A 20,214-nucleotide genomic window follows, 5' to 3' on the forward strand; every position below is an offset into this window, starting at 1 on the left:
GAAATAGTTACCCAACCACATCAGAAAAAACAAATTTGATCTTTCTTTCTTTCTTTCTTTCTTTCTTTCTTTCTTTCTTTCTTTCTTTCTTTCTTTCTTTCTTTCTTTCTTTCTTTCTTTCTTTCTTTCTTTCTTTCTTCAAATTTCATTAGTTACTTTAATAACACTTGGATAATTGTGTGTTCAGAATTTCAGTGCTACATTTTAAGTGGGAAAAATAAAACAATACTGTAGAAACCTGGTGAACCTGCGTGGTTTATAAACAGAAAGTATATGCTTAACCATTCATTAACTGAAAAGCAAAATCTGTTTAAAAGTGTAATCTTTTATTTAAACCAGCCAAACTAACAAACTTTTGTGTTGATTGCAGAGTAAATTCGTCATTAGAATTGAATTTCCCCTTGCTGCTGCAGACACACACACACTTCTTATCCTCCGGGGCATTGTCAGTGGGCTACCTTGGAAGGGGGAAGGCAGGATAATGCCATTCCATTGATGTGGGTCCAACCCATATTGAATAAGTTTTTGCTGCAGCAAGTTGCACATCGGAAAGAAGTAGCAAAAAATACTCCTGTGAAAATCCAGTTCCTAGCAGTTGACTAAATGTTTCTGCAAAATTAGATGGAAAAAGCAGGTCCTTTAAAAGGCTGACAGCATAAGAAAAACATGATAGTTTGTGTATTAGTAATACTGAAGTTTTATGTTTTGTAGGTGCTGTAAGCAAAGAATAAGCCATATTGGTGTATTGTCAATGTTACCTAATTGTGGTTTTCCAATCAGAATCTTTTTCTATGTTGGCTAAATTCAGATGCCTGTAAACTAAACAAGAGATTGCATGTGTCCTTATCAAAATCAAAAGGCCAGGTCATACCAACTAGACATCCATTAATAACCTGTCACGGTGTAGGAAATGCTTATTTATGTTTGGTTTCAAATTAGTCCTTCAGCGACCTAGTTTATGTACAATCCAGCCTGACTTGCCCAACTGGGGACAGATAATGAATTTAGTCAGTCGGTGGATGAGATACACAGGAGCGGCATTGGCACAAAGCATTTCAGCAATTTCACTTTCCATGCAAGTTATTATAACAGTCAGAACAATGGAATCCCCAGGACTCAACAGGACATTGGTTTCTTAACACACTCTATATGCTATCCTGCATTCTTAACAGTCTCAGAAAGGCCAAATGTCCTCTATATTTTAATCTCTTATTTGGAATAATTTGAGCAAGTAGATTGCATTATACTCGTCAGTTACATTACAATGTAGTTTATAATGGTATATATATGCTTTTCCCTGGTCTGCAAACAGTGCCCTACTTCAAAGATGATGATGATGCCCCTGGATGCTTCCATGCTTGAAAGGACAAGGGGCAGAAGGGCAAAGTCGCAGCTAACTGCAGTCAGCAATTGATTACCTAGTTGCCCATTATTCTCTTAATGTAGACACATTTATTGAACCCAATATGTTTTCCAGTCTTAAGTAAATACAAACAAATCCAAATTGCTGGTTTTTCCAATTTTTCTCCAGAATCTCTTAACCATTTTCATTATGATATATTTTAATAAACCTTCACACTTTGCCTATAAGTACAAACTGATTACTGCCATTCCATGATATTATATCTGAGGAAGCGTGCATGCACACGAAAGCTCCTATCTTGAATAAAACTTTGTTGGTCTTAAAGTTGCCACTGGACTCTAAATTCACATTAGAGACTGCTGCTCTTAACAATTACACCAAGTTGGCTGTCCTTAGCTTTGAACTGTGTATTTACCAAAATAATGTGCATTTATACCTGGAGCCTTAAAAAAAAAGTTATATGGCTGTATGCCTGAAGCAAAGTCAGGTATAAAATTTGTATCTTGGGATTTGATTAATACCCATGGTGGTAGTGTTGCTGCCTCCCCATATACACCTTTGAAGGTAAGTTTTTAATTTTCAGCTAACCAGTTCATGAGGAAAGGTATAGAAAGAATGGAGTGTCAACTGGGTAGGTTTTAGAATATTCCTTTCAAAAGGATAGATGTTCTTAATTCTATTGCAGTTTTCATATAAAAGAGGTATATATGCCATGAATTGTTGTGTAAAACAATGCCTGTGGGCATGTTTAAAGGCCTGTGTACATTTCAGTCCATAGTTTAGAGTCATTTTAGTTTCACTTTGAGAATCAACAAGGCCATTTTCAAAACACTGTCCAATGTGAAGTCTCATGTCCTTTCATAGTTACTGCATGAGCTCACTGGCCACATGTTCCTCACACAGATTCCATTTTCACTGAGGACACGCAGCTGATGTCAGGCAACAAAAATACCTATTTAAATAGGGGATTCAGCTGTGGTAACTTCAGCACGTAAATTATAAACCTGTGTTCTTTTGCTTTCATCCTTCCATGCACACCCTTCAACCTTTTGCTTTCACCCTTAACCTACCAATTTGTCCTGGATTGCTAGAGATAGCAGTCAAACACCTTTCGCTGTTGTTTATATCGTTCATTCACTTGAGGGGGGGACGTGAAAATTCGTAAAGAACCCATACAATTGACTTAATTAGTGAACATCAACAAGGCTGCTATTAAAATGGACTTTTGTGGAAAGTAGTAAGAAACATGTACCACCTCATTCAGCCTTTCTCAACTTTTTTACCTTTGAGAAACCCCTGAAGCATTCTTCAGACTTCAAGAAATCCCAGAAGTGACTCAATCATGCAGGATGTCGTTGGGAAGCATGGCTATATACATGCTCACACAGAGCCCTCCCCACCCCTCCAAGTCCATTGGCCATTTTGGGAGGGATGGGTGGGTTGACCATTTATGGTCATAACTTCCAATAGATGAACTTCCATTCAGGAAACCCAGCTGTCAAGAAACCCCAGGGGTTCAGGAAACCCTGGTTGAGAAAGCTTGCACTTGGTTTTAGCTTGGTACAAATACTCAGCGTAAAGGGTACTGTATGTCACTCAGTCTTCAGCTTTTCAGTCTGTCCCTGGTCTTGCTAGCCAGGTATACTATTATCTGAGCTGTACCACTAATCACCTTGATGGAGAGCAGTACAAAACATGGCATGGTGACGTTGTGAAAGTCTCTTGACAGATGGACTTAGGATAAATAGGAACTGAATTTGTTCAAATATGATTCTGCACTGATCTTGTGTAATCAAAATGGAATACACTGGGAGAATTTACCCAAAAAGCTAATTCTTATGGGTGGAAAAAAACCCTGTAAAAACTATTGAATTTCTCTAGTGTTTGAGTGCTAATGAATGCATGCTTACCTTCATTAAAAAAAACTTATTTTCAATCAACCATTCCCCACCCTATTTTTGATAGTATGAAAGCTGCATGTGGAGTATTTCAATCTTTAGTGGATAAAATCAAGCTTGAGGGAGACTTTGTTTTACTCCGGTTCAAATTGGCACAGAAGGCATTGTGTTGTTCATAATTTAGGTCCTTGCCATAATGCAACACTGGCATATCTTCTAACTCCCTTTCCAAGTCATAAGAAACAGATGTACGACTTAAAGGCAGATTAAAAATAACATTATGAATCAAAACTTGAGCTTATTATTTTCTCTTGACTTGGGGTGGGGTAAGGAGAACCCAAACAAATATTTGACCCTGTGCTAACTCAACCATGGCATGTGCTGACACTGGTGTCCCCCAAATGTTAGAAAGTAGGCAGGGCTATTGGGGACTTTGGTGCAAGGCTTCTGATTGACTAGCAAGGCTTCTCCTTGGAGATTTGTGTTCTTGTGCAGGTTTTTAAAACATTGCTTTTACAGCAGCGAGCACCACAATACAAGAAACTTTTACTTTGTATCTGCAGGTAAGTTGCAGCAGCCATTTTGTGGCTGGTGTCGCCTCCTGTGGTATCCATTTTGTGGATGTGTCCATCGTGCTGTGTCAAAATTCTAAAGCTGCCTGCAGGCTCATAAAGATTGGAAACCCCTGATTTAAAACCATGTCTCTTTTCCACATTTCTGACATATTTTGTGAATGGAGGAAAAGAACTGTCTTTTTGGTTCTCCATAGCACTGAATGTGCTTTCCCCACCTTTGCATGGAAAATCTGTGGGCAATGGAACCAAAACATCTTTTTGGTACATCTTAAAAAAAAAAGACTGTACTGTGATGCAACCAGCACTTTCCTTAAATCTTGTTCATTGTTGTGGCTTCTGTGCAGTTCCATATAGTGTGCTTGCACAGAAGGCCACTTGATGAACAACTGTTACAGGTAAGGATAACCCCGTTTTCTTTAAAAGTGGCTGATGGGCTGTGCCACCCTTGCAAGGCTTCTTCCTTTTTCATCCTCTATTCCCTACTGTCTTTATCATTATTAATGTGCGTAGTGATTTCTCTCATACCCTACATCTGTGTTTGTATAGAAATTTGACAATTGTGTCTGGAGCACTGGAAGACTTTAGGAGTAGTACCTGGTGAGGACAAGGGATTGTGTCATAGGGTGAGACAGGCTACCTAACAAGTTGGTTGAGTAATCTGGAATTTTTTTTATAGCTTCTGCATAGTCCTGCACATAGGACAGTGTAGAAGCAACTCTGGCAAGTTCTAGTGCTCTAGGCCAAAAACTGGTGCTCAAATCCTCTTGTCTTGAGAGAGACAAGTGTTGCCTTTTCTGGACACCCTGTGATGAAGTTACAATTTTGTTCATCTCAACAAACAAACAACACTCATTAAAAATACCTGTCAGTGCTTACTGGCCAGTTTTTGTGCCGGGGGGGGGGGGGTGCAAGATGCTATGTGAATCTCAAGTGTATTTTCCTGTGCCACACTCTTCAAAGTTGGTCTGGGTGCATAATAAAGTTCCCCTCGCCTAGCAATAAGGACTTAACTGAAGCACATAGGAGTTTGTTCTATTTCTTTTAGGGAATTACATAGCAAATCAAAGCACTGAAAGTGCAGGAAAAAAATCCCTCACACACATGCACACTCATTTGTGAGCAGTTTTCTCCACCATTTAAACTGGACAAACATATAATAATCTGTGATTAAAATGAAGCATTGCTACCAGAGGCCTGTTGGCTGGTAATAGGCCATTCCTGCCCTAAGGGAAAGTTCAATCTCTTTCGTGCCTATGAGAAATCAAATCCCGCAACCTAATACATGGCAGGCCTAGAGAGGATGTACTTAATACAGGATGACAGAGTTCTATAAACAAAGTGGTGAATAACCTTTCAATGCCCATGATATTAGTTGGAAACTTTGTTAGGTTCCAAACAATGGCTGTATTTTCTGATCCATTCATTCGAATGACTGGACCAATTACCCTGACTAAGTCGAGCAAGCTAAGGTAGGATGAAGATGAGGCCTGATTATCTAGTTAAGCATTGACAATATGTGTTGCTTCTGAGTACAGTTGGAGATTGTCCAGTGTCAACATGCAGATAGTTTCTGGGAATGCATTCTTTAAATCTGATTGTGGAAAACGTGAGAAATGTGGATTCATGTAAACTGAGTGGGGCTGTAGGTTGCTGTCCAACATTCTTGTTAACATTTCAGCAGCATTGTAGCTAGAAAGTAAGGAATTAACAATCATTTCCACATGGAGGGCTAAAACACAAGTGCCCTCCTGCTTGCAAACATGGGATGGTAAATCTCGTGTTTGCAGCCTTCCTCACAGGGAGATCCCTCCCGCATTTTTCCCCTGCCCCATCAAGGCTTTTTGCTACCCAACGAGGCTGCAAGAGAAAACAAGCCGAACTCGCCCCCCCCCTCGTTGGCTTGTCAATCACAGCAAGCCAACCAATCACAGCACAGCAGTTATCTCGTGGACTGAAACTTTCTTCTCCTCCCCCAGTTCCCAAAAATTTTTTTAAAAAGACACTTCCACATTGCTATGTGGTAATGCCACAACACAGATGCATTTTAATACAAATCAACACTGCTGTGCTGCTATGGAGAAATGACAGAATGATACAGCATCCCTCCCCTTTTGGGATTAGTAATTTCTTTTCGTTATTTACGTCTGAGTGGATTCTTGAGAGGCTGCACATGTAAAACTGGAGCCCAAAAATCATTTTGTGTAAACAGAAGGCTTTAAAATAATGGGCATGCGTGCCTGGATGATTGGGAGAAAGCTACTTTATCACCCGGCAGGGCTCCCCTTCCCCTTTCATTCCCCAGCTCCAAACAACACAAATAGGGCTGTGTTTTGCCTGCCTGATCCCAAAAAACCATGGGCACTTTAAGAAGATTTGATCTTTGACAACGTAGGTTTGCGGTTGTGCTGCAACATGGATTACACAATAAAAAAAATACCTGGAGCAGGAAATGGAAAGAGGAGGGCGGGTATGAGGGTGGGACAAGGCTACAGAAACTATCATACCTTTTCTCCCTCTGTGTGGGCTTGCCTTTGGTTGCTCACCGATAGGATGTGAGATAAAAGTGGTAAATCCACTTTTTGCGATTTCCCTCATCCCGAGGCAAATCTGGGGAAAACTCGAGCCAGCCCCTGGACAGCCTCAGGATACAGGCAATGTCATGTGGAGGGGGCTCTAAAACCCACCAGCAACCAGAGGCTGACCAGGGGCAGATTCCTCATGTGGAAATGGTCAATGTATGCGACGCAAGAAACCCTATTGGTGCAGTTCTGAACTAGTTCTGGGAAAATCAAACTAAACAGCAACTGCTATTTTCTCGCATAGTTCCTCCACAGAAAAGTACTTTTTTTCTTCAGAGAGGGGGCTATCTTATCAAAAGGCGAAGTAATATCTCCACTCAGCACTACAATAAAACAGGACTCTAGAGGCACCTTAAAGACTAGCAAAAATGTACAATAGCTTAAAGTTTCATAAGAGCTTACTACATTTAGATGCATGGAGCGTTCCACCATTAGACCCATTTATTTATACTCAAAGCTACAGCCAACAAAATGTTACAGAAAAGTCAGTTTGTTTGTTTGTTTGTTATGTGCGAAGTCGTGTCCGACCCATCGCGACCCCATGGACAATGATCCTCCAGGCCTTCCTGTCCTCTACCATTCCCCGGAGTCCATTTAAGTTTGCACCTACTGCTTCAGTGACTCCATCCAGCCACCTCATTCTCTGTCGTCCCCTTCTTCTTTTGCCCTCGATCGCTCCCAGCATTAGGCTCTTCTCCAGGGAGTCCTTCCTTCTCATGAGGTGGCCAAAGTATTTGAGTTTCATCTTCAGGATCTGGCCTTCTAAAGAGCAGTCAGGGTTGATCTCCTCTAGGACTGACCGGTTTGTTCGCCTTGCAGTCCAAGGGACTCGCAAGACTCTTCTCCAGCACCAGAGTTCAAAAGCCTCAATTCTTTGACGCTCGGCCTTCCTTATGGTCCAACTTTCGCAGCCATACATTGCAACTGGGAAGACCATAGTCTTGACTAAGCGCACTTTTGTTGGCAGGATGATGTCTCTGCTTTTTAGGATGCTGTCTAGATTTGCCATACCTTTCCTCCCCAGGAGCAAGCGTCTTTTAATTTCTTTGCTGCAGTCCCCATCTGCAGTGATCTGGGAGCCCAGGAAAATAAAATCTGTCACTATCTTCATTTCTTCCCCATCTATTTGCCAGGAATTGAGAGGGCTGGATGCCATGATCTTTGTTTTCTTGATATTGAGTTTCAAGCCAGCCTTTGCACTCTCCTCCTTCACCCGCATCAACAGGCTCAGTTTACAAGAATATCAAATCAAAGAGTAATCAGTCTACTCAGAGTAGGCAAGGATCACTCTCAACTGGTGACAGGCAAAGCAATATTAACATAAAATAGACTTAATATAGGGTTAATTATATAAGTACCATTTTATTTATTTAATGAAATCTTTCGGACATGTTACATCACAGAGAAACAGGATTTAAAGTCAGGGCTTGAAACATCTGCTTTGCTCCCTCCCTTTTCGTTAACATCTAGCCTGTGCAAGAGTTCCAGAGGGGAAAGTTACATGCTATTTTATGGTATTTTTGAAGTCCTAATAAAAGCTATTCTTCCCTATTCATATCAGAAACCTTTTTATTCCACACTTCCTCCAGGGTCCTCAGAGCAATATACATATTTTAACCTCACACTGGTCCTATGAGGTTGGTTAGTCTGACTACATGTGATGGGCCCAAGGCTCCCTTAAGCTTTCACGGCAATATGAGGAAGTAAATCTGGGTTTCCCAGATCCTAATCTCAACACTCAAACCATTATACCACCTTGGTTATCTTCATTGCATGATTTTGGATTTTGCTTTAGATCAATTCAGGGGGAAGAGAACCCCTGGGATTACTTGTGTAAGGGAGGGGGGATGGACAAAAAAAGTTTATCTAAAGTGGAAGGCGTACTCAAGGTGGATTGCACATAGTGAGTCAGTACAGTCGACAAAATGGAACATTTGCACCCTCTCCTGCCTACCAAGAAGAAGAAAAAAAGAAGAGTCGGTTTTTGTACCCCGCTTCTCATGCCTGAAGGAGTCTCAAATGAGCTTACAATCGTTTTCCCTTCCTCTCCGCACAACAGACACCCTGTGAGGTAGGTAGGGCTGAGAGAGCTCTGAGAGAAACTGCTCTGTGAGAATAGCACTATCAGGGCTGTGATGAGCTCAAGGTCACCCAGCTGGCTGCATGTGGAAGAGCAGGGAATGAAAAGTGGCTTGCGAGATTAGAAGTTGCTGCTCTTAACTACTATGCTGAAAGGATGCCACGAATTGCAGGTAGGTGAGGGAGTGGTGTGATGTTGTACTGAAGGATAAGAAGCGAATGTTACCAGTTTGTGAGTTGAAATTACCCCTAATATAAGGCATTTGCTTCTGAATTATTTTTTCTATGTTTGGGACAACATATGTTTATGGGCAGCTCTTTTCTGTAATAAATGTTAATGAATCAAAAGTATTCATTCACCTAAGCAGTGTACACAAGATTGCTACATCACAGATGTTGACTCCAGATTTTGAAGCAAGAATACAGAGCAAGAGGTGTCAGTTATCAATAAAGGAAATACTGTGAGAGTCTTAATGTTTTAAGCATGATTGTATTTCAGGTAAAAAAATAATATTGTTAATAAGGTTTGCCAGTGTCCTTTATAACTTTTAAATCTCTGGTACTTGGCATGACACTTTATGGCACACTAGCCTGGCCCTCATAACAAATGAGTCTGACATTTCTGATCTAGGGAATATAAGAAGCAACTATGAATTCATTCATTTATTTAGACATTTAAACCCCACTTTTCTCCCCAGAACAGCTTACAACATTTTTATCATATTTTCTATATTATCCTCACTACAGCTCTGTGAGGTAGGTTAGGCTGATATGGGTTGACTGACAGAAGGTTCCCCAGCAAGCTTCAATAGAGTGGGGATCTGAACCTGGGTGTCCCACCTCCTAGATCCTCCACTCGCTACACCATGCTGGCAGCTAGCACGGAGTGCGACATCTAAACAGAGATGAACAAAAGAATATGTCTTTCTAACTTTTAAAGAATCACTTAATAATGACACACAAAGATGTCTAGATATGACAGCATTAGGTGTGTGGGAAATATTCAGGGTGGAATGCAGGCAGAGTCCTGATTATTCAAAGGGAGGGTATAGTTCTTAGCTGGAATACAAGAATGACAGTAATAATTATATTGTTTTTCTCACTAATACTCATAAGCCTGAGGCTTCCCATATGCAGAGAATGATATGAACATGCATGATGTCAGACCTTTGCCTTGGTATCTTAGAATCATATGGAAAACATTGGGCAAGGGTGTGTGCCTAATGATGTGTGAGTTAAAATGGAAGAGTTCTGAGTTCTAATCCTGCCTCTTCTAATGCTTTAAAACGTAGGCTGCAATGTAAAGCACACCTGAAGGAGGAAAACCTCCACTGAGATGAACTGAACCTACTTCTGAGTAAACATCCTTAGAATTGAATGATTCATCTGTTACAAGGCTGTTTAACTGTATAACATCTTTCCTGGAGCAGAAAGTTAGATCAGATAAAGTCTCTCTTTTATACTGGCCTACCTAATTTATCCCAGTAACTAGTGTTCTTCCATTCTTTCAGTCTGTAGCAGCCCCAGTTGCATAGATTCTTCGAGTTGGAGAAACTAGGAGCTGAATCTCATACATATAAAATATGTGCTGTGGTACTACAATGGAGCCATTTTATAGAGGTATCATCTCCTGCCAATCCTGTTTCAATGGTTTCGATTTAATGGACTACATCGTTCCACATTTCAGAATCCATTGATCCTTAGATGTATAAGCAGTGCCTGCCCAGGTGAGCAGACATGAAGTTGCCTTATACTAAATCAGACCATAAATCAGCAAAAGCTGGCAGGGGTTCATGGGAACTGTAGTCCATGGACATCTGGAGGGCCACAGTTTGCTCACCCCTGGTCTACTCAGACTAGCAACAGTTCTCCAGAGTCTCAGGCAGAAGTCTTTCCCATCAGCTACTGCCAAATTCTCGAACCAAAGATGCTGGGAATTCAACCCAGGACCTTCTGCATGCCAAGTAGATGCTCTGCCCCCGAGCCACAGCCCTGGACTTGTATAGATTTAAAAATATGATGGATGATGATGATTACAGTTTTGTAGAAAGCAAGCACTTTTGCCCTGGAAACCCAGCCCCAAATTGCAGCCTGTTAGTTTGCACTGTTTCAGAGAACACAACTGGATTTTATGTTTTGTCCAGCAACCCAGAAGTCTTCATGCAAAGGCAATAATGAGTTTTGTAATCCATTATTTCTGAGTTGGGTGGGAGAGGATGGACTATCCTTGCTACTGCTGGAAAGCTGTTCTACTTGTTTCCCCCATCCTCCATCTAGGGAAGGACTTGCTCTTGATCATACTTTTTTATCTATTCATTAAAGTCCCTTAAAGGACTGTCAAAGCAGAAACCTTAAACGTAATATTTCAATGTAAGAATGACATTGCCCTGATTCTTGCTCTCATTCATCTCAGGACCATTTATCTTCACCCTTTAAGACAGGCAGGAGTTGCCTATTTGTAATGAGAGCTACTTCTGAGTAATTAAAAATATCCCAAGATACTCCATCCTTCCTATCTAGTTTTTACCAAGTCTGTCCTAGAAACACAATATGGACTGGGATACATATCAGAAATGAAGCTATTTGATAAGGGGGCAGAGAAAAATCCTATGAAATAAATGCTTTCAAATCACAAGGAAAGAAACCCAGAGCAAATATTCTGAAATTTTTTCATGGGTTTTCTAGGGCATGTACATGCTTCTTTGCAGTGGCCAGGGAGCTATTGGGACACCAGGAGCTACTGGTTGAAGACCTCTGCTTTAAGGTGCTCAAGTAAAGGATCTGGCAAGGGGTTGATAAAAAGTTCAAGTTAATATAATCATCAGGGACAAAGTAGACATGTCCTTCATTGCCCAGCAATCCTAGGGCCATCTTATGGACTGTTTCGTGGTCCCTATGTTGAATTTTTAAATTAGTATCCGTTATCAGCATGCATAGTTGTGGTACAAGCCAGCTTATTCTGTTGAGGAAGTTTCAGAGGTGCTAGGCCTCTATGACACTTCTACAACTACCTTGCATGCAGCAAATCCAGTCCCAATGGATGTGTTTTCTTGGGGAAGAGCATTTTTCCTGGTTCTAAATGCTGAACAATCCATATTGAAACAAGTAATATTCTTGCAATAGAAATATAATGTCAGGGAAGGATACCAGAACTGCATCAAATCAAATGACTTATTATTGTTGTAAAAGAACAAGGTTTGAATTTTATTAAAGGTGTACGCTTTTGTGCGCGCACACACTTTGTCAGACACAAGGTGCCATTGGAGTTTGTTCAGCTACTTCAGATCAACAAAGCTACCAAGTGGAATCTCTTGTACTAAAAATTATTCCCAAGAAAGGCTGTAAAACTTGTGACTTTCCTCTCACATTCATAATGATGCATATACCCTTTCACTTCAATGCCCTGAACATGATCTGCTTCCAATATGGATACTTTATTTATTCCTTTTCTTTCTTTTGCTTCATTTCTACCCTTTCTCCCCAAGGTGGCTTATATCTTTCTCCTCTCTTCCACTGTATCTATTGTTGTTGTTGTTATCCGTTCAGTCGTGTTCGACCCTCGGCTATCTATTAGTCCAAGACTATTAAACATGGGACAGTCCATCCAATTAAGAGGCAACCCAAGAGCTCAGACCTATTTGGCAAGGGGCTGGGCTTTAGAAGAGCCTGTGGAGAAAGGTGGATAGCTTTTGTGTGGTGTGGTATCCTTCACAGTGTAGGCATAGTAGGTGTTCAGCACTCTTTAATGGACAGGGCATTTTTGTGGGCAGGTGCTTAAATAGAAATTAAAACATCTTTAAATATAGGCGTCATAGTTGGAAAATTCTGACCTCACCCATCTATTCTCCTTTCAACTTTTCACAAATAGAAGTTCCAGTGATTGCTCTATGAAGGTGGTGTAACACTTAATTGAGGCTGAGAAAAAATATTTAGGAGGTGCTGTAGAAGATCAGAGTGGCATTATTACTTCTCTTAAAACTAACACCTTCCCCTGGAGTCTAAAACCACCATTTCCTATGGAATAATCCTTTGAGTTGTTAGGAATAATTGTTGTGTTTTCTTTAGGGGACAATTATGCACTGTTAAATCCTGCTGTCAGATGTAGTACTACACAATCCGTTTCCGCCCAGTCCTGTTTGGTCAGCATGTTATAAGTCAGCAAAAGACTGGGGAAAGGCTATGAGTTTTCCTGACTGCATGAGGTGATAGTAGCCAGTGTGGCTTCTACTGATGTTTTACCTTATGCGCCAACTAAAATGAATCTTCAGCATTGTTAATACAGGGTTTACCATGTTCTTCCTCTGCTCTCAGTTGCCTAAGGCAGGGGTAGTCAACCTGTGGTCCTCCAGATGTTCATGGACTACAATTCCCATGAGCCCCTACCAGCAAATGCTCATGGGAACTGTAGTCCATGAACATCTGGAGGACCACAGGTTGACTACCCCTGGCCTAAGGGATCTGTGTCCTGCCTTGTGCTACAAAGTCATTGGGGCAACTGCAGGTTGTTGATTTTCAGTGGGATACTTCAAAGTTTTGTTTCTTCACTCCAGCATGCCAGGGGCACATTCTGATACCAGCTTACCACACTCTATACCCATCAAAGCTAACAAAGTACCCAGTAGACATCCCATGGGATGCAGCAAGGCCTTTATTACATGGCCTAAAAGATATGCACCCCCTTTGTTTTTAAAATCCAGCCTGATTTAAGAGTTCTGGAGGAGTCAAATGCTTATACACTGTTTTGTATTTGATTGATTTGGATAAAGTTATTGTAGGTCATTTGTCCAGACCAGTTCAGGTGATGGAAAGTGCCATTAAATCATAGCCAACTTTTAGTGGCTCTATAGGGGTTTCAAGTCAAGAAACGGACAGAGTAGTTTGCCATTAACTGTCTCTGTGTAGTAACCCTAGATGTCCTTGGTTATCTCCCACCCATACAAGTACCAGGGCCAGTCCTCCTTAGCAGTTCAGATTGGGCCAGTAGCCATTTACAGCCATCCTCCATGACTTTATCTAATCCCCTTTTAAAGCTGTTTATTTCTGTGGCCATCACTACATCCTTTGGCATCAAATTCTACATTTTAATCGCTATGTAAAGTAGTATTTTCTGTTCTCTGTCCTGAGCTTACTGCCCATCAGTTTCATTAGGTTTCTAGAATTTTGAGAGGGGGGGGGGAAATCTTGGTCAACTCTCTTTGTTTCTCTACTCAGTATATAATTTTATAACCCTCATGAGGAAGGGGAGGAAAGGGGATGCTATTTTAATGATATCAGCTGATAGAACCTGAAGACTTGATCAGCTAAGCTGGTAAAGCAATGCTGAAAATCTTAGTGATTGCACATTTCTAAAATTCTTATTAGAAACATTTGCATAATAAAAGTTATGCATCTTATTTAAAGAACTAGGATAGTGTCAGAATAACAACAAGAAAACACATTCTTATTGCAAGTGTCCCATTGTTACATAAAACATGCAGAATCAGCTATTGGCTATATTATGTATATAAGACACTTTTAAAAATCTTTTGTACAATATTACCAGTTTAAGGTAAAGGTAAAGGCAAGCACCGGGTCATGTCTGACCCCTGGGGTGACACCCTCCAGTGTTTTCATGGCAGACTCAATACGGGGTGGTTTGCCAGTGCCTTCCCCAATTACCAGTTTAGATACTAGCATAATAAATTTCAGTAAGTTGCAACTTTCTAACTGTAATATAGAGACAAAAAATATTGTTTCGTTATTCTGAATCCTAAATGGGGAGAATATGAACTCTGAGTCTAGGTTTCAGCAAGATCTTCTCTGGCTCTGCAGTCTTCAAATGTCAGCAGCCTACCAGCCATGGTTGGCCACCAGATGATACAATCCAGCTGTGAGCTTGTTGTACTGGAAAATCCGATGCATGTAAACAAAGTTTCAAAGGTGGGTGTGGCTAGTTTGAGAGGGGTGTATCAAGGCAGACAAGAAATTGGTTGCACCCAAGGCCGTACTTTCAGATTCATCCAGCAGAGTTCCTGGGGAAATGAAACTGGGATCTAAAGGTTCTTTCCTAAATTGCTAGAGGAAGTTGATAGCTGTAGGATATCTGAACCAGTATATTTGTGTAGAGTGACTGTGCTTTGGCTTTAAATGAATGTGTAATTACCTGAGAGAATGAAGCATGCCACAGCTCTGAACTGGAGCCAGCCTGAAAGATGGTACTACCTTAGCACTACTGTTGGTATGATTGTGTTCCTGGGCCCATCATACCAGTGTGAGTGGTGCTTCTGGGATTATCCATTATTGCAGAGGTATTAAGTACTATTTAACTCTGCCTTCCCCAGCAGAGCATGGAAAGGAAACAAACCAAGTCAAGCCTCCACTTAAGCTACAATGGGGCAAAACCAAGGTTTCATCTGTGAGCCTGCATTCTAGTTTGTCTGCTGTTAAGGCTAGCTCATTCTAATCTAGATTTTTATTTATTCATTTGCCATCAAATCACAGCCGACTTGATGCCACTTTGTGAGGTTTTCAAGGCAAGTGATGCTCAGAGGTCTGACGCTGCCTGGTTGTGCTTCACAACCCTCGGGTTCTTGGAGGCCTGCCATCTAAACACTGACCAGGGCTGACCCTGCTCAGTCTTCAGGATCTGACAAGAGCAGGCTAGCCTGAGCTATCTATGCCAGGACTCCAATCTAGCGTAGAACTATAGGAATTAATACCCTTACTGGCAGTTGTGCAAAAAAAAAAAAAAAATCCTGCTATCCCTATGGGTAGCATACACAACAGGTGCTCTTGTATCAAGTCTCACAATAAGCTTCCCTGATAAGATGCCTGCTGACGCATTACTGAGCACTAGGCACGACTGTATCGTATAATTTATTATTCTATGCCTTACTTCCTTATTTTACTCTGTAAAGCCCCACCTACAGTTATGAGAATGGATGGATGGATGAATGAATGATGCCAAACGTATTAGACGCAAGCACCTCTGGAGCCCTGAGGCTTGTTTGGAATGCATTCGGTTGCTAGGAGGAACAGTGCATAACTCTAGTAATTGAGGAAAGGCTGGCTTCCAGGTCAAACCATTTTATTTTGACGGGTGTAAGAATTCAGCAGTTTGGTGCCTTTTGGCAAAAATTTGAGGCACACCAGAGTTCTGTTGTTTCTCAATTAGCTGTGCAAAAGCTTTTAATTCAGCATTGAATGCTTAGACATCTTTTTAAAATTACGGTCACCCTGCTCAGAATGGGAGAAAGAGCGTGCAGACTGGGTATCCTGCTGTAAATAACACATCTTCCATGGAGGTATATGAGGGTGGGGACACTGATCCTGCATGTAGAAGGTGAACTTGTCAGGACCAGTTTAAAGATTTGTGGGGCTTTTAACACCACAGCCAGTTTAAGGATTTGTGGGGCCCTATCAGAGCACAACTGCAATGGGAGCAACCAGACTGGGGGCAGAGGGACCCCCCACAGTGGAAAGGGGTGTCACGCCAAGTGTCTTTAAAGAGCTCCATCAACCAAGCTCACTTTTGAAATAGGTCATTGCCAAGAGTGTGTTGGAAGAAGTGAAAGAGCAGAGGACCTTCGACTCACCTGCTGCTGCCTCGTTTGCAGTCCTATTTGGGAGAGGCAGTGGAGGCAATATGAGTGCAGGGCATGGAGGAAGGAACAGCGGCAGTGGCAGGCAAGAAAGGAACTAGGCTTGGATGGGAGCAGAGAGCGTGTGCTTGCAGGAGTGCTCCTAATTCCCACTGGGCTTCTTGGCTCTACCTACTTAGAGCTGTGCCTGCACAACAGGGCCACCTTCCTTCCTGCCTTGGCACTTTGATGCTGCAATCCTAACAATGCTGCAATCTTCAAGCTATAAAAGGCTGAGGGAAAGGGGGGGGGAGGAGAGAGGCTACAGCCCTGATCCATGGGGGGCCACAATGTGGGGCCCCTGGAACCACAGGGCCCATAGCACATTCTATGTGCATAAACTGGCCCTGCAGCTTGTAAAGCCATCACCCCCTCCCCAAAAAATCTTGTTTCAATTATTCTAGCATTCAGGCAAAACATCCTTGAAGGAAGTTGATATATTGGATTGTAATTCTAGGCTTGTGAAGAAGAAACATGCATCATTGTAACCAGCAGAGGGCAGTTTAATACTATTTACACAGAGCAACTCTTTTTTCTTCTTCCAGACTTCACCCTCCTGCTTCTTACTGCCTGCTCTCTGCCAATGACGATGCTTTGTCAACAGAATATTAATTGCTATGTCGTTGTCAGTGTTGCCGTTAACTTGCCATTTCATGATGTGCACAAGGGAGAAATGCGTTCTGAATATCCACTGCATCTCCCTAACTCACATCATTTCCCGAACTCCCACCGATGCTCCCACAAGTCACCTCCATAACTCGGGATATGCTTGTACGCATGGTAACTTCCAAGGAAGAGCCATCTATGGCTGAGAAGCCAGCTGCAACTTGACCTGTTCCAGGAGCCAGAAGCATGTTGCAAGAGATAGAGCCCTCACATCACATGTCATTCATGTCCCAGTCACAGAACGACAACAATGGTGCTAGTCAAAAGCAGATTTAAATGGCAGCAACAATAGCCATGCAGGCCAGGGATGAGGCAGAAATTCACACTTAAATCTCAACAAAGGTCTTCTTGGAAACTCTGATAAGCGGCTGATTCTGCTCTCCTTGTCAGTAATTAGATCTGGCTATTTGGGGGCAGTGTTTTTTTTTTTTTAATTGACAATATCAAATTTTGTAATTCAGAATGCTACATGTCACCTCTGAAACAATATTTTTAGTGTACAGACACTATGATGGAATGCTTTTAGTTATTTATTAAAATAGTCATGACTTTTTAATTGCCAAATACTAAATCCTGGGCCAAATACTAATAATACTTCATGCAACTTCTTAAATACACTATTTCATATAGGGTTACTAACCTCCAGGAGAGGCCTGGACATCTCCCAAAATCACTGGCAGTCTTCAAGCAAAGGCTGGATACACACTTTTCTTGGATGCTTTAGGATGGTTACGGCTGATCCTGCATTGAGCAGGGAGTTGGACTAGATGGCCTGTATGGCCCCTTCAAACTCTACGATTCTATGATTCTATGCCTGATCTCCAACCTATAGAGGTCAGGTCCCTCCTTGGAGAAAATGGCTTCTTTGGAGAGGTGACTTTATAGCATTATACTCCAATGAGGCCCCTCCTCTCCCCAAATACATCAGATATTAAAATCAAACATGAAATGTTGAAGGCCAGATACTGAAGTAGAACATTCTTCGGTGAATTCAGTATCACCATCTGCAGAGGAGAAGTTACAGCCAGCTTTGACCTCAGCAGTTCAAACCAAATGCTGCATTCTGCTGGGCTATCCCTAGAGATGTACTTGCTTCCTTGTGTATGTGAAGACCCTAAAAATTAGAGAGCAGTCATGTGACATCCATCTTTAAAAATGAAATTCGAGAGCGATGCTTGTGTGAGTTTACTTAAGCCAAAATAACAAAGAGTCTTGAAAGTATTTATTGTGGCAAAAGTTTTTGTTTGCCAGAGTCCACTTTATTGGATGCAGCCAAGAGGATCCATCAAGAACTGTAGCATTGCGAGGTTCATTCTGTATCACTGCCCACTTCACAAGGCACTGGACACACATTCCTCTTCTTCTTCTATTGGAAACAAAGATTAGCTGTTATTAATAATTGGCAAAGTTCTGCCTGCAAAATTACAAGCATCCATGGCTGCTCCCAGTTGGGTTTGTTTTGCTTCCTGTGGACAAGAATTCATAGGATCTGAGAACATAGTTACGCAAACAGGAGGAACAAATGTGATTAGAAGATGGATTTAGGAGATATGTACATAAAAACCATGAGGCTCCCTTAGGCTCCATGATATGAATGTTTTGCATCACTGGAACACCCCAGAGGTCTGGATCTGAGTTTTATCTTTAGCAGGGGTAGATGAGAGGTTCTCAGATGAGAGATTTGAGATCTGAACATGCAGGCTGTCAGAATGAATCACAAAAGAATGAAATGAGGGTCAATGAAGTTGCAACTCTTTATGGCAAGATGTTGAAGCATGTATTTGACAAAATAGGAAGGCAACTTCTGAAAAGCCATAATGAGGAAAAATAACCATATATGCTGAGCCCAATGACCTGTCAGTAGAAGACATTGCTCGACATGTTCACCTCCGGCTTATGCCATGGTGGCTTGATTAGAGTCCCAGGATCCTCTTGAGGTAGCTGGAAGGCTTCTTCCCCCAAGTCATTCTTCCCTGTTTCTTAGGCCCTTGGACCATCTGGACTCCTATCATGCCTCAAATGTTCTGGCTGCCCTTTCCTGACTATGTGTCAAGCTGTAGACTGTCTATACCTTGGATGCTAAGGTGGTTCATCCTGTAAGATCACAGGCTGTGGGAACAAATGACAGAGGGGTGGGGTAGGGCAGCTTTATCTGTTCCTAACTTTAAGAAAGCATCCTATGTAACTCTTGGTGGTCTCCTCAATAAATTACTAACTGCCTTACTGGGAGAATTGCCATGGAACATGACATTACTGGCTGCAAATATCTTTCCCAAATTTCCTTTTCCACAGCAGTCCCATCTGACCCCAGAAAAGGAGCTTGAAAGTTGACTGAAGGGAGCAGCTATGGCTCAGTGGTAGAGGATCTGCTTTGCATGCAGAAGGTTTCAGTTCAACCCCTAGCATCTCCAGCTTTAAAAAAGATCCGATAGCTAGTAGGTGATACAAAATACGTGTGTCTGAGATTCAGCTGGGACTCTGCCAGTTATAGTACCCAATGCAGATTTTGATAGACCAACATATATGGTTGTTCCATATATAAACATGAGACCCATGTGAACTAACAGCCCAGCAATCTAAAGTAGGGGGGGGGGACAAAATTGTTCTTCCTGCCTCCTCTGCCACTGGAGCTGCACTGATGGAATAGGTAGGATAATTTTGCCTGCTTCTCCATTCTCAGTGTAGCTCCCTGGCCCACATAGACCCTGTGACTCAGGAATCAACTTCCCCAGCATCAGAAAGGACTAAAGTGGGGGTAAGGGATCACAGAAAAGATATGCACACCTTACAGCCATGGATCTCTGGATCTAACCCAGAGGTAGAAGAAGAAGAGTTGGTTCTTATATGCCGCTTTTCCCTACCTGAAGGAGGCTCAAAGCGGCTTACAGTCGCCTTCCCATTCCTCTCCCTGGCTGGGAGTGAAAGAGTCATACTAGTACCCTGTGTCCAACAACATTTGGGGCTCATTTGTTTCTTACAGAGCAGTTCTCCATAACATACAGCTACTGATTTTTGAAATGGGGCACTTTTCACAAGTGGCTTCTGATATGTCACTGGCAGAATTATATCTAGAGGTTGACAGCCAGGGCACATGCCCTAGGCACCACAAGAGCAGGGCAAGGATGGGAGCGACCCGTGCTTTGTCTCACACTGGCACGGGCCTGCCATAGGAGGATGATAAGCCACACCCCTGAGTGCCTCTGTTGGCAAAGAATGGCATGCCCACCCCTGGGGGTACGGTGCTTGAGGCAGGACATAGTGTGTCTCTGCAATGGTGCAATGCCTGCTTGCACCCCTAATTCCTGCCTCTACAGATGGAGGACAACAACATGCGGCACCCATCCCGACATCATGGCCCTGAAGCAGGGGTGGGGGACTCACAGCCCAAGGCAGCAGGCTGTTGGGCAATGAGGTGGGCCAGGACATGGGCAAGCT

At 42.1% G+C, this 20,214-nt stretch overlaps 1 long non-coding RNA gene across 1 annotated transcript in view; it reads right to left on the reverse strand.

The window, feature by feature from the left end:
- Nucleotides 1–18,000: 18,000 nt before the first annotated feature.
- LOC143843593 (uncharacterized) overlaps nucleotides 18,001–20,214 on the reverse strand; it is a 29,369-nt gene continuing 27,155 nt past the window's right edge. The window contains exon 2 of the long non-coding RNA XR_013233603.1: nucleotides 18,001–18,145. This is a non-coding gene — a long non-coding RNA (uncharacterized LOC143843593). The remainder of the gene's footprint in view (nucleotides 18,146–20,214) is intronic.

The sequence above is a fragment of the Paroedura picta genome, chromosome 8 (assembly GCF_049243985.1).
Source record: "Paroedura picta isolate Pp20150507F chromosome 8, Ppicta_v3.0, whole genome shotgun sequence".
Lineage (NCBI taxonomy): Eukaryota > Metazoa > Chordata > Lepidosauria > Squamata > Gekkonidae > Paroedura > Paroedura picta.